Source organism: Triticum dicoccoides, chromosome 1B (assembly GCF_002162155.2).
Source record: "Triticum dicoccoides isolate Atlit2015 ecotype Zavitan chromosome 1B, WEW_v2.0, whole genome shotgun sequence".
Lineage (NCBI taxonomy): Eukaryota > Viridiplantae > Streptophyta > Magnoliopsida > Poales > Poaceae > Triticum > Triticum dicoccoides.
The window spans coordinates 159,292,443-159,307,120 of NC_041381.1; positions in this window are offsets into that span (position 1 = coordinate 159,292,443).

Sequence of the window (14,678 nt, forward strand, 5' to 3'; positions counted from 1 at the left end):
ACTTATTACGGATGATGGTAAGCGAGATTTCCTCCCTCCCCATTGGCGATACGCCAAAGCTAGCGAGTCAGGAGAGCAATGTTCATGCGCCAAGAAGACAAGATCCCAAAGCCACCCTGGTCCTTGGGTTTGCAGATGTCTGGCCATCTCACCATATGGTACTTCTACTTGTCCCCCTCGCCAGCCCAGAAAAACCTAGACTGGTATTTGGCGACCTCCTGATGGAGAGTCTCATGAAGGCCATAGAAGCTCATGAGAAACCAGAGTAGGCTAGCTAGCGAGGAGTCGATGAGGATTACCCTGGCCGCTTTCGACAGCCACCTCCCCCTCCAGGGCTCAACCCGGTGCTGCATCTTAGTCACAGTGGGGCAGAGGTCAACTACAGAGAGCCGGGAGTCACTAATGGGTATCCCCAGGGGCGGAGACAGGCCTATGGCAAGTGGGGCTATAGCCCTAGGCCTAGTAATGGTGGCCTTTGTAATTTCTCATTAGAAAGTACAATTTTTTTTTATCAAAATACATCAATCAGGATACTTAGCCCTAGCCGTAATCCGATGCTAGCTCCGCCTCTGGGTATCCCCAAGTAAGTCGTGGGGAAGGAACCCAGGCGGCAGTTCAGCCGGTCAGCAATGGACTGAGCCTCCTCCGGAGGATAGCCAAGGACCATCACTTCGCTCTTATCGAAGTTGATGGTGAGCGCAGACATATGCACTACAAAAAAAATACACTTTCGTGATGATATGTGTTTGTCACAGTAGGTCGTGTTTTTTGTCATGCATGTACATCCATGACGATTTTATGACAGAATCAAGATAGTCATACCTGTGCTGTCGTAGAAGTGTTCCATGACATTACCAAAATTATCATCACGGAAGTGTCCACTTCCATGACGATAAATCGCGTCTCACATAAGTGCTTTCGTCAAGGGTGACCGACACGTGGCATCCACCGTAACGGAACGCCGTTAAGCTATTGGGTCGGGTTTTGGATCCGATAACCCGTTAACATCCCCGACCAATGGGGATTTTCCACGTGTAAAATCATCATTGGCTGGAGGAAACACGTGTCGGCTCATCCCTGGGACAGATGTCATCCACTCATTGGATAGAAGGCGCCTATGATACGTCGACACGTGGCACGACCCAACAGAGGCCCATTCCTGTGAAAAGGCCGGCCCGTTTGACTTGGTCAAAAGGTGGTGGGCCGGCCCATGGAAAGCCTGTTAACGGCATGTTCGCATATAGCCCATTTACAGCCCGCTAACCCAAGGCTCGTTATGCCCTATCCGAATTAGGCCCAGTAGCGTCATCTGGCCATCCAATATGATTCCAGCCCATTTTCACTTCTGGCCCATGTATGGCCCATGACGTCTTTCGGCCCATATGAGGCCCTATGTAACTCTTGGCCTATTAACGGCCCGTGGTGAAACTGGCCCGTAATGAAGAGTGTATCACTTTACACCCATTAACGGCCCGTGGTGAAACTGGCCCATAATGAACAGTGTATCACTTTACACCCATTAACGGCTTGTGGTGAAACTGGCCCGTAAAGAACAGTGTATCACTTCATACCCATTAACGACTCGTTATTCCGTTGGGCCGTTTCCATCCCATGTTATCTTTCGGCCTTCTCAGAGCCCATTTATTCTTGGGCTCATTTCCAGCATTGGTTTACTTACGGTCCGTTACTGTCATTTTCTGCTTGTGGGCCAAATTCAGTCCGTGGTTACAGTCGGCCCGTTTGTGGTCTGTTAATACGTTGGGTCGTTTTCATAGCGTCATCAAATACGGCCTATTAACGATGGCCCATTATGGTCGGCCCATGAACCGACGATTCCAACTCTAGTCCATTTACGGCCATAATGCGGTCTGTTTGGCCCATGTTTGGCCAATCGATCACACAGCCCGTGTAAGGCCCATTGATGATACGGCCCATAGAAGGCCCATTGTTTCTACGGCTCGTAGACGGCCCATTGTTTCTACGGCCCGTAGAAGGCCCACTGTTTCTACGGCCCGTAGGAAGCCCAGTGTCACTACAGTAAATATTAGCCCATGGTTATTGTGGCCTAGTTTTAAAAAATAGGTTATTGCAGCCACTAGCAAACCGCGGAAAAAGAACTGCAATGACTACAAGCAAACAAATAAACAAGACAACAAGGAAATAAATAAGCAAGCAACTTACGCTAGGCTATCACGGCTATTACACATATTGTTGGAAATATGCCCTAGAGGCAATAATAAAATGGTTAATATTATATTTCTTTGTTCATGATAATCGTCTGTAGTTCATGCTATAATTGTATTACTCGGAAATCGTAATACATGTGTGAATACATAGACCACAACAAGTCCCTAGTGAGCCTCTAGTTGACTAGCTCGTTGATCAACAGATAGTCATGGTTTCCTGACTATGGACATTGGATGTCATTGATAACGGGATCACATCATTAGGAGAATGATGTGATGGACAAGACCCAATCATAAGCATAGCACAAAGATCATGTAGTTCGTTTCTCTAGAGCTTTTCTAAATGTCAAGTATCATTTCCTTAGACCATGAGATTGTGCAACTCCCGGATACCGTAGGAGTGCTTTGGGTGTGCCAAACGTCACAACATAATTGGGTGACTATAAAGGTGCACTACGGGTATCTCCAAAAGTGTCTGTTGGGTTGGCACGAATCGAGACTGGGATTTGTCACTCCGTATGACGGAGAGGTATCTCTGGGCCCACTCGGTAATGCATCATCATAATGAGCTCAATGTGACCAAGTGTCTGGTCACGAGATCATGCATTACGGTACGAGTAAAGTGACTTGCCGGTAACGAGATTGAACGAGGTATTGGGATACCGACAATCGAGTCTCGGGCAAGTAACGTATCGATTGACAAAGGGAATTGTATACGGGATTGATTGAATCCTCGACATCGTGGTTCATCCGATGAGATCATCGAGGAGCATGTGGGAGCCAACATGGGTATCCAGATCCCGCTGTTGGTTATTGACTGGAGAGGCGTCTCGGTCATGTCTTCATGTCTCCCGAACCCGTAGGGTCTACACACTTGAGGTTCGGTGACGCTAGGGTTGTAGAGATATGAGTATGCAGTAACCTGAAAGTTGTTCGGAGTCCCGGATGAGATCTAGGACATCACGAGGAGTTACGGAATGGTCCGGAGGTAAATAATTATATATAGGAAGTGCAGTTTCGGCCATCGGAAAAGTTTCGGGGGTCACCGGTATTGTACCGGGACCACCGGAAGGGTCCCGGGGGTCCACCAAGTGGGGCCACCTATCCCGGAGGGCCCCGTGGGCTGAAGTGGGGAGGGGAACCAGCCCCTGATGGGCTGGTTCGCCCCCCTTGGGCACCCCCTGCGCGGAGGGTTGGAAACCCTAGGGTGGGGGGGGGGGCGCCTCCACTTGCCTTGGGGGGCAAGCCACCCCCTTGGCCGCTGCCCCCCTTGGGCCGGCGCCCCCCACTGGCCTATATAAAGAGGGGGGAGGAAGGGCAGCCGCACCCCAAGTCTTGGCGCCTCCCTCTCTCCTACAACACCTCTCCCTCTAGCAGAAGCTTGGCGAAGCCCTGCCGTGATCGTGCTGCATCCACCACCACGCCGTCGTGCTGCTGGATCTTCATCAACCTCTCCTCCCCCTTGCTGGATCAAGAAGGAGGAGACGTCTTCCCAACCGTACGTGTGTTGAACGCGGAGGTGCCGTCCGTTCGGCGCTAGGATCTCCGGTGATTTGGATCACGACGAGTACGACTCCCTCAACCCCGTTCTCTTGAATGCTTCCGCATCGCGATCTTCAAGTGTATGAAGATGCACTCCCCTCTCTCTCGCTGCTAGTTACTCCATAGATTGATCTTGGTGATGTGTAGAAAATTTTGAATTTCTGCTACGTTCCCCAACAGTGGCATCATGAGCTAGGTCTATGCGTAGTTACTATGCACGAGTAGAACACAAAGCAGTTGTGGGCATAGATGTTGTTAATTTTCTTGCCACTACTAGTCTTATCTTGCTTCGGCGGCATCGTGGGATGAAGCGGCCCGGACCGACCTTACACGTACGCTTACGTGAGACAGGTTCCACCGACTGACATGCACTAGTTGCATAAGGTGGCTAGCGGGTGTCTGTCTCTCCCACTTTAGTTGGAGCGGATTCGATGAAAAGGGTCCTTATGAAGGGTAAATAGAAATTGGCATATCACGTTGTGGTTTTACGTAGGTAAGGAACGTTCTTGCTAGAACACCTATAGAAGCCATGTAAAAACTTGCAACAACAATTAGAGGACGTCTAACTTGTTTTTGCAGCAAGTGTTTTGTGATGTGATATGGCCAAAGGATCTGATGAATGATATATGTGATGTATGAGATGATCATGTTCTTGTAATAGGAATCACGACTTGCATGTCGATGAGTATGACAACCGGCAGGAGCCATAGGAGTTGTCTTTATTTTTGTATGACCTGCGTGTCATTGAAGAACACCATGTAAATTACTTTACTTTATTGCTAAATGCGTTAGCCATAGAAGTAGAAGTAGTCGTTGGCGTGACAACTTCATGAAGACACGATGATGGAGATCATGGTGTCATGCCGGTGACGAAGATGATCATGGCGCCCTGAAGATGGAGATCAAAGGAGCAATATGATATTGGCCATATCATGTCACTATTTGATTGCATGTGATGTTTATCATGTTTTACATCTTATTTGCTTAGAACGACGGTAGCTTAAATAAGATGATCCCTTGAAATAATTTCAAGAAAAGTGTTCCCCCTAACTGTGCACCGTTGCGAAGGTTCGTTGTTTCGAAGCACCATGTGATGATCGGGTGTGATAGATCCTAACGTTCGAATACAACGGGTGTAAGCCAGATTTACACACGCAATACACTTAGGTTGACTTGACGAGCCTAGCATGTACAGACATGGCCTCGGAACACGGAAGACCAAAAGGTCGAGCATGAGTCATATAGAAGATACGATCAACATGAAGATGTTCACCAATGTTAACTAGTCCGTCTCACCTGATGATCGGACACGGCCTAGTTGACTCGGATCATGTTTTACTTAGATGACTAGAGGGTTGTCTGTCTAAGTGGGAGTTCATTGAATAATTTGATTAGATGAACTTAATTATCATGAACTTAGTCTAAAAACCTTTGCAAAATGTCTTGTAGATCAAATGGCCAACGCTCATGTCCACCTCAACTTCGACGCGTTCCTAGAGAAAACCAAGCTGAAAGATGATGGCAGCAACTATACAGACTGGGTCCGGAACCTAGGATCATCCTCATAGCTGCCAAGAAAGATTATGTCCTAGAAGCGCCGCTAGGTGAAGCACCAATCCCAGATAACCAAGATGTTATGAACGCTTGGCAGTCTCGTGCTGATGATTACTCCCTCGTTCAGTGCGGCATGCTTTACAGCTTAGAACCGGTGCTCCAAAAGCGTTTTGAGCAACACGGAGCATATGAGATGTTTGAAGAGCTGAAAATGGTTTTCCAAGCTCACGCCCGGGTCGAGAGATATGAAGTCTCTAACAAGTTCTTCATCTGTAAGATGGAGGAAAATAGTTCTGTTAGCGAGCACATACTCAAGATGTCTGGGTTGCACAACCGCCTGACTCAGCTGGGAGTTAATCTCTCGGATGACACGGTCATTGACAGAATCCTTCAGTCGCTCCCACCAAGCTACAAGAGCTTTGTGATGAACTTCAATATGCAGGGGATGGAAAAGACCATTCCTAAGGTATATTCAATGCTGAAATCAGCAGAGGTAGAGATCAAAAAGGAACATCAAGTGTTGATGGTGAATAAAACCACTAAGTTCAAGAAAGGCAAGGGTAAGAAGAACTTCAAGAAGGACGGCAAGGGAGTTGTCGCGCCCGGTAAGCCAGTTGCCGAGAAGAAGTCAAACAATGGACCCAAGCCTGAGACTGAGTGCTTTTATCGCAAGGGAAGTGGTCACTGGAAGCGGAACTGCCCCAAGTACTTAGCAGACAAGAAGGCCGGCAAAACCAAAGGTATATGTGATATACATGTAATTGATGTGTACCTTACCAGTGCTTGTAGTAGCTCCTGGGTATTTGCTACCGGTGCGGTTGCTCATATTTGTAACTCAAAGCAGGAGCTGCGGAATAAGCGGAGACTAGCGAAGGACGAGGTGACGATGCGCGTCGGGAATGGTTCCAAGGTCGATGTGATCACCGTCGGCACGCTACCTCTACATTTACCTACGGGATTAGTTTTAAACCTCAACAATTGTTATTTAGTACCAGCTTTGAGCATGAACATTGTATCAGGATCTCGTTTAATTCGAGATGGCTACTCATTTAAATCTGAGAATAATGGTTGTTCTATTTATATGAGTGATATGTTTTATGGTCATGCCCCGCTGGTGAATGGTTTATTCTTAATGAATCTCGAGCGTAATGTTACACATATTCATAATGTGAATACCAAAAGATGTAAAGTTGATAACGATAGTCCCACATACTTGTGGCACTGCCGCCTTGGTCACATTGGTGTCAAGCGCATGAAGAAGCTCCATGCTAATGGACTTTTAGAGTCTCTAGATTATGAATCATTTGACACATGTGAACCATGCCTCATGGGCAAAATGACCAAGACTCCGTTCTCCGGAACAATGGAGCGAGCAACCAACCTATTGGAAATCATGCATACTGATGTGTGCGGTCCAATGAGCGTTGAGGCTCGCGGAGGATATCATTATGTTCTCACTCTCACTGATGACTTAAGTAGATATGGGTATGTCTACTTGATGAAACACAAGTCTGAGACCTTTGAAAATTTCAAGGAATTTCATAATGAGGTAGAGAATCAACGTGACCGAAAGATAAAGTTCTTACAATCATATCGTGGGGGAGAATATTTAAGTCACGAATTTGGTACGCACTTAAGGAAATGTGGAATCGTTTCACAACTCACGCCGCCTGGAACACCTCAGCGTAATGGTGTGTCCGAACGTCGTAATCGCACTCTATTGGATATGGTGCGATCTATGATGTCACTTACCGATTTACCGCTATCATTTTGGGGATACGCTTTAGAGACAGCCACATTCACTTTAAATAGGGCATCGTCTAAATCCGTTGAGACGACACCATATGAATTATGGTTTGGGAAGAAACCTAAGCTGTCGTTTCTAAAAGTTTGGGGATGCGATGCTTATGTCAAGAAACTTCAACCTAAAAAGCTCGAACCCAAGTTGGAAAAATGCGTCTTCATAGGATACCCTAAGGAAACCATTGGGTATACCTTCTACTTAAGATCCGAGGGCAAGATCTTTGTTGCCAAGAACGGGTCCTTTCTGGAGAAAGAGTTTCTCTCGAAAGAATTAAGTGGGAGGAAAGTAGAGCTTGATGAAGTACTACCTCTTGAAGCGGTAAGTAGATCAACTCAGGAAGATGTTCCTGTGGTGCCTGCACCGACAAGAGAGGAGGTTAATGATGATGATCAAGATACTTCGGATCAAGCTCCCACTGAACTTTGAAGGTCCACAAGGACACGTTCCGCACCAGAGTGGTACGGCAACCCTGTCTTGGAAATCATGTTGTTAGACAACGGTGAACCTTCGAACTATGAAGAAGCGATGGCGGGCACAGATTCCAACAAATGGCTTGAAGCCATGCAATCCGAGATAGGATCCATGTATGAAAACAAAGTGTGGACTTTGATAGACTTGCCCAATGATCGGCGAGCGATAGAAAACAAATGGATCTTTAAGAAGAAGACGGATGCGGATGGTAATGTTACCATATATAAAGCTCGACTTGTCGCTAAGGGTTATCGACAAGTTCAAGGGATTGACTATGATGAGACATTCTCTCCCGTAGCGAAGCTGAAGTCCGTCCGAATCATGTTAGCAATTGTCACATACTATGATTATGAGATATGGCAAATGGACGTCAAAACGGCATTCCTTAACGGTCACCTTAAGGAAGAACTGCATATGATGCAGCTAGAAGGTTTTGTCGACCCTGAGAATGCTAACAAGGTATGCAAGCTCCATCGCTCCATCTATGGGCTAGTGCAAGCATCTCGGAGTTGGAACATTCGCTTTAATGAAATGATTAAAGCGTTTGGGTTTATGCAGACTTATGGAGAAGCCTGCGTTTACAAGAAAGTGAGTGGGAGCTCTGTAGCATTTCTCATATTATATGTGGATGACATACTTTTGATGGGAAATGATATAGAACTTTTGGACAGCATTAAGGCCTACTTGAATAAGTGTTTTTCAATGAAGGACCTTGGAGAAGCTGCTTACATATTAGGCATCAAAATCTATAGAGATAGATCAAGACGCTTCATAGGTCTTTCACAAAGCACATACCTTGATAAGATATTGAAGAAGTTCAATATGGATCAGTCCAAGAAGGGGTTCTTGCCTATGTTGCAAGGTGTGAAATTGAGCTCGGCTCAATGCCCGACCACGGCAGAAGATAGAGAAAAGATGAGTGTCATCCCCTATGCCTCAGCCATAGGGTCTATCACGTATGCCATGACCTGTACCAGACCTGATATAAACCTGGCCATAAGTTTGGTAGGAAGGTACCAAAGTAATCCCGGCATGGAACACTGGACAGCGGTCAAGAACATCCTTAAGTACCTGAAAAGGACTAAGGATGTGTTTCTCGTATATGGAGGTGACGAAGAGCTCGTCGTAAAGGGTTACATCGATGCTAGCTCGACACAGATCTGGATGACTCTAAGTCACAAACCGGATACGTGTATATTTTGAATGGTGGGGCAGTAAGCTGGTGCAATTGCAAGCAGAGCGTCATGGCGGGATCTACATGTGAAGCGGAGTACATGGCAGCCTCGGAGGCAGCGCATGAAGCTATCTGGGTGAAGGAGTTCATCATCGACCTAGGAGTCATACCCAATGCGTCGGGGCCGATCACACTCTTCTATGACAACACGGGAGCTATTGCACTTGCCAAGGAGCCCAGGTTTCACAAGAAGACCAGGCACATCAAGCGTCGCTTCAACTCCATTCGTGAAAATGTTCAAGATGGAGACATAGATATTTGTAAAGTACATACGGACCTGAACGTAGCAGATCCGTTGACTAAACCTCTCCCTAGAGCAAAACATGATCAACACCAGAACGCAATGGGTGTTTGATTCATCACAATGTAACTAGATTATTGACTCTAGTGCAAGTGGGAGACTGTTGGAAATATACCCTAGAGGAAATAATAAAATGGTTATTATTATATTTCTTTGTTCATGATAATCGTCTGTTGTTCATGCTATAATTGTATTATCCGGAAATCGTAATACATGTGTGAATACATAGACCACAACAAGTCCCTAGTGAGCCTCTAGTTGACTAGCTCGTTGATCAACAGATGGTCATGGTTTCCTGACTATGGACATTGGATGTCACTGATAACGGGATCACATCATTAGGAGAATGATGTGATGGACAAGACCCAATCATAAGCATAGCACAAAGATCGTGTAGTTCGTTTCGCGAGAGCTTTTCCAAATGTCAAGTATCATTTCCTTAGACCATGAGATTGTGCAACTCCCAGATACCGTAGGAGTCCTGTGGGTGTGCCAAACGTCACAACGTAACTGGGTGACTATAAAGGTGCACTACGGGTATCTCCGAAAGTGTCTGTTCGGTTGGCACGAATCGAGACTGGGATTTGTCACTCCGTATGACGGAGAGGTATCTCTGGGCCCACTCGGTAATGCATCATCATAATGAGCTCAATCTGACCAAGTGTCTGGTCACGGGATCATGCATTACGGTACGAGTAATGTGACTTGCCGGTAACGAGATTGAACGAGGTATTGGGATACCGACGATCGAGTCTCGGGCAAGTAACGTACCGATTGACAAAGAGAATTGTATACGGGATTGATTGAATCCTTGACATCGTGGTTCATCCGATGATATCATCAAGGAGCATGTGGGAGCCAACATGGCTATCCAGATCCCGCTGTTGGTTATTGACCGGAGAGGCGTCTCGGTCATGTCTGCATGTCTCCCGAACCCGTAGGGTCTACACACTTAAGGTTCGGTGACGCTAGGGTTGTAGAGATATGAGTATGCAGTAACCCGAAAGTTGTTCGGAGTCCCGGATGAGATCTAGGACGTCACGAGGAGTTCCGGAATGGTCCGGAGGTAAAGAATTATATATAGGAAGTGCAGCTTCGGCCATCGGGAAAGTTTCGGGGGTCACCGGTATTGTACCGGGACCACCGGAAGGGTCCCGGGGGTCCACCGGGTGGAGCCACCTATCCTGGAGGGCCCCATGGGCTGAAGTGGGGAGGGGAACCAGCCCCTGGTGGGCTGGTGCACCCCCCCTTGGGCCCTCCTGCGCCTAGGGTTGGAAACCCTAGGGTGGCGGGGCGCCTCCACTTTCCTTGGGGGGCAAGCCACCCCCTTGGCCGCCGCCCCCCCTTGGAGATCTCATTTCCTAGGGCCGGCGCCCCCCAGGGGACTATGTAAAGAGGGGGGAGGGAGGGGAGTCGCACCTCAAGTCTTGGCGCCTCCCTCTCCCCTGCAACACCTCTCCCTCTCGCAGAAGCTTGGCGAAGCCCTGCCGTGATCGTGTTGCATCCACCACCACGCCGTCGTGCTGCTGGATCTTCATCAACCTCTCCTTCCCCCTTGATAGATCAAGAAGGAGGCGTCTTCCCAACCGTATGTGTGTTGAACGCGGAGGTGCCGTCCGTTCGGCGCTAGGATCTCCGGTGATTTGGATCCGACGAGTACGACTCCCTCAACCCCGTTCTCTTGAACGCTTCCGCATCGTGATCTTCAAGGGTATGAAGATGCACTCCCCTCTCTCTCGTTGCTAGTTACTCCATAGATTGATCTTGGTGATGCCTAGAAAATTTTGAATTTCTGCTACGTTCCCCAACACATATTACATCCACTGGGCATCAAAGTTCGCCACCAGTGCAAATATAGGGAACACATCAGCATATAAACGCCACAGCAAAACAAGGCCAGAACTGAAACCACTTCAGAAGAGCTCAAGAAACAATATCCTGGATACCCATAATGCTGGCAAGATGCTTATCAAGCTTATTAACTTTCTCTTGTTTGGCGCTTAATTCCTCCAGCGCTTGCTGTTGCACCAGAAAGTATGCATCTGAATTCTGCAGGGACTTCCTCAGTCCTTCGGCTTCTTGTCGCATAACATCCGATCGATGTCTTTCAACTCGAAGTTGAGACTCAAGAAGCCGAACTGATTCAGGCAACGAGTTCGAAGAGCTGGTGCCAGCAGTGGTACCCAGTAACTCGAACACTACATCAAGACAGGACTTTGGGGTTGTCTCAGTGTCTTCAATATAATTTTTATCAGCTTTCTTGGAGACCAACAGGGATGTCTCACTATCTTGAACCTTATCTGCATTACTTCCTTTACCATTGCATAACAGGGTACTCTTCTCCAATATTTTATCCGCGTTCTAAAAGAGAAACAAACAAACACATCTCAAGTTTACAATGTAGTATTTGAAACTCACTTTGGTAAACCAATTCAGTAGTAAGGTGGATAGGGTAACAACATGAAACAAACATATATCTATGTAGTATGGTCACTGTATGGTCTATATCATTCTAGTTTATGTTGCCAAATCAAGATAGATATAGTTCGAATCATATCTATTTAAGACAAAGCAACATAGACAGAATATAAGTGTGGGAAACTACACAGCAATAACAACACAGCAGACTAAGGCATAGCCTAGTGGTGGGAAGGGGCTGATGCCTTCCCACCCACCCAGGTTCAAGGCATGGTACTTGCAATTTGGGTTTGTTGCACCAATTATACTGTAGGGGGTTCCCTTACAGTCTTTCTGTCAAAAAAAACACTTGTAATGTGCATGGCATGAGAACATAACTATTTATTCAATTGAAACTGAAATCAACATATAGCAAGTTACAACAGCAAACAGCCAAACACGTTGAAGAAACATGTTTAAAACATACCTATTGCGCCATTGGAGTTTCAATTGCATCCTTCAAATTTGAAATTAGTTGGTATCAGTAAATACAGTGATGCAAGAGCAAAGTAGTATGAACCATAGCTACGGAACCTGACCTGAGAACAATTCTTCTTCTTCTTTAAGCGTTGACTTCGGGTTCGGAGTGGTGGTCCTCGTGATTTGGGCACTGCAGTTGCCTTACTAACTGCTCGTGTTTGGGTGCTCTATGGTGGAGACGGTGCTGTGTCAACGGGAACTGGGTGTCTATCTGCTGGGGTTGGGGTTAGAAGGGGTGTAGCTGGTTCTCTGTCCAACTGGGTAGGGGTACAATCTGCATGAGTGTGGGTTATGTGTGGTGGGGCTGGTTCTTGGGCAAGCACAACCGTGGTTCTATCTGCATCGACAGGTAGCACGATCTTTTCTGAAGACCGTGTTTTTACTCCCACAGATACTGCCATCACTCCCTCCAATTGAAATGGCTGATAAATAAGAAAAGTAATTGAATGTACAGACATTGTAAGATAGGCAGGTGCAATGGATAGTAGGGAAGAAAACAAGGCATGAAATAATTCACATTTATGTTGTCTAAGCAAACAGAATAGCAGGACATAATTTCACATATATGATGGCTAATTAAACAGGATAGCATGACACAATTTCACATGTATGATGGCTAACTAAGGCCCAGTTCTTTTCGTGCAGGATTCTGCAGAATCAAGATTCTGGAAAATTCTCACAGAATCCGCTTCCTGCAGAATCTACTGTCGAGTTCTTTTCTGAAATTGTAGTTTGAGATTGTGGACTGAGTTCTGTGCCGAAATGTCTATACTGCCCTTAGCCATCAGCACGTACATACATCATCTATTCATCAGCACATAATTACCAAGCACCAAGTAGCAGTACCGAAATAGCAAGCAATTTATAGCAAATTATCAAGCACCAAATTGAAATTATGAAGCAGCAGCTACAAATTCAAAGAATCAAACATACAGCAATCCATTACCAGTACCATTTATTCATCAATCCATGCATCTATCCATCCATCTATTCACCTAGATATTGGCAGAGAAACAAATAGAAGTGACAGAAGAATACAGAGGAGGCAAAAGAGAAACGAGACAATGAACGGGAGCTCGCGTCCAGCGGGCGTCTAGGAAGGGCGGCCTGCGGCGAGCACACGGTGGTGGGCTAGCTCTCCCGTCCAGCGGCGTCGCGAGGAGCGGGGCTGGTGGAGCTCCTGTCCGGCAGCGGCGAGGTGGGCCGTCATGAGGAATGGCGGGGCTGGCGGAGCTCCCGTCCGGCAGCGGCGAGGTGGGCCGTCAGTGTTGGCGGAGATACGGCGGAGGGGAGGAGGAGCAGGGAAGGAAGAGGGGCGGTGGAGGGAGATAAGGCGGGCGGCGGCGGCAAGGGCCAGGCGGGCGGCGGCGGCGGCAAACCCTAGCCCTCGCGAACAGGGCGGCCGAGCGTTTTCCCCTGATGCGAACAGGGGCGGTCGAGCGCTTCGCTCGAGTGTTTTCTCTCCAGCGCGTGGATGGGCTAGTGGCATTCTGGGCGTAATTTCTCCATGGGATAGGGGTATTCCTATATTATGAAACGTTTTCAGAGGTGGGACTTGCCAAAATCTCAGGATTCTGGGAAAATCTAGCTTTCTGGCTGCTTTTGGATTGCACTAGGATTCTATAGAATCCTCTCCAGATTTTGGAAGTCAAAACGAGTTCTTTTGGCTCCAGATTTTCCAGACCAAAATTCTCCACAATCTGCTCAAAAGAACTGGGCCTAAACAGGATAGAATGACATACTTCAAAATATGATGACTATGTAAATAGGATGACATGATATAACTATACGATGTGTCTATTAAAGTGGTTGGCATGACATAAATCACAAACATGCCGTCAATGGAAACATGATGGCATGATATAATTCACGGATAGAATGACATAATTTAAAATATGATGACTATGTAAACAGGATGAGATGATATAACTATATTATGTCTTTAGAAAATGGGTTGGCATGCCATAATTCAGATACATGATGTCTATGTAAACATCATGGCATGATATAATTCAAATATATGATTTATATACTAAGGAAGTGAGCAGAGGGCAATCGCATATATGATGTGTCAACTAAGGAGATGGCATTCAATATTGTGTATATGATGTAAAAACTAAGCATTGCAATACAACATATGCATTATATGAGTAATATAACCCTGCCAAGTTTGAGCATACACCTCAGCGGGATAATAGGACTGGTCATCTGCCTCTGAATCCTCCTCTGAAGAGCTATCTGTAACCAGCAAGATATCTGCTTCAGCAGGTAGCATTGTCTGCTCTGAAGACCTTGTTTTCACTCCAAATTTCTCCATCACCAATTCAAATGGCTGATGCACAGGAAGAGCAATTGAATATACAAACATTGTCAACAAAAGCAATGAGAAATACAAAAAAAGGACGGCATGATATAATTCACATATATGACGCTTGCCTAAACAACATGTCATTGCATAATTCACATACATAATGCCTTGCAACAAGATAACATTGCATAATTCACATATATAATGTCTTGCAACAAGATGGCATTGCATAATTCACATATATGGTAATTAGACACTAAACAGGTGGCATTCACATAAAGCATGTCTAAACTAAGCAAATGACATAGCAATGCAAGATACCATACACACGATATGAGCAA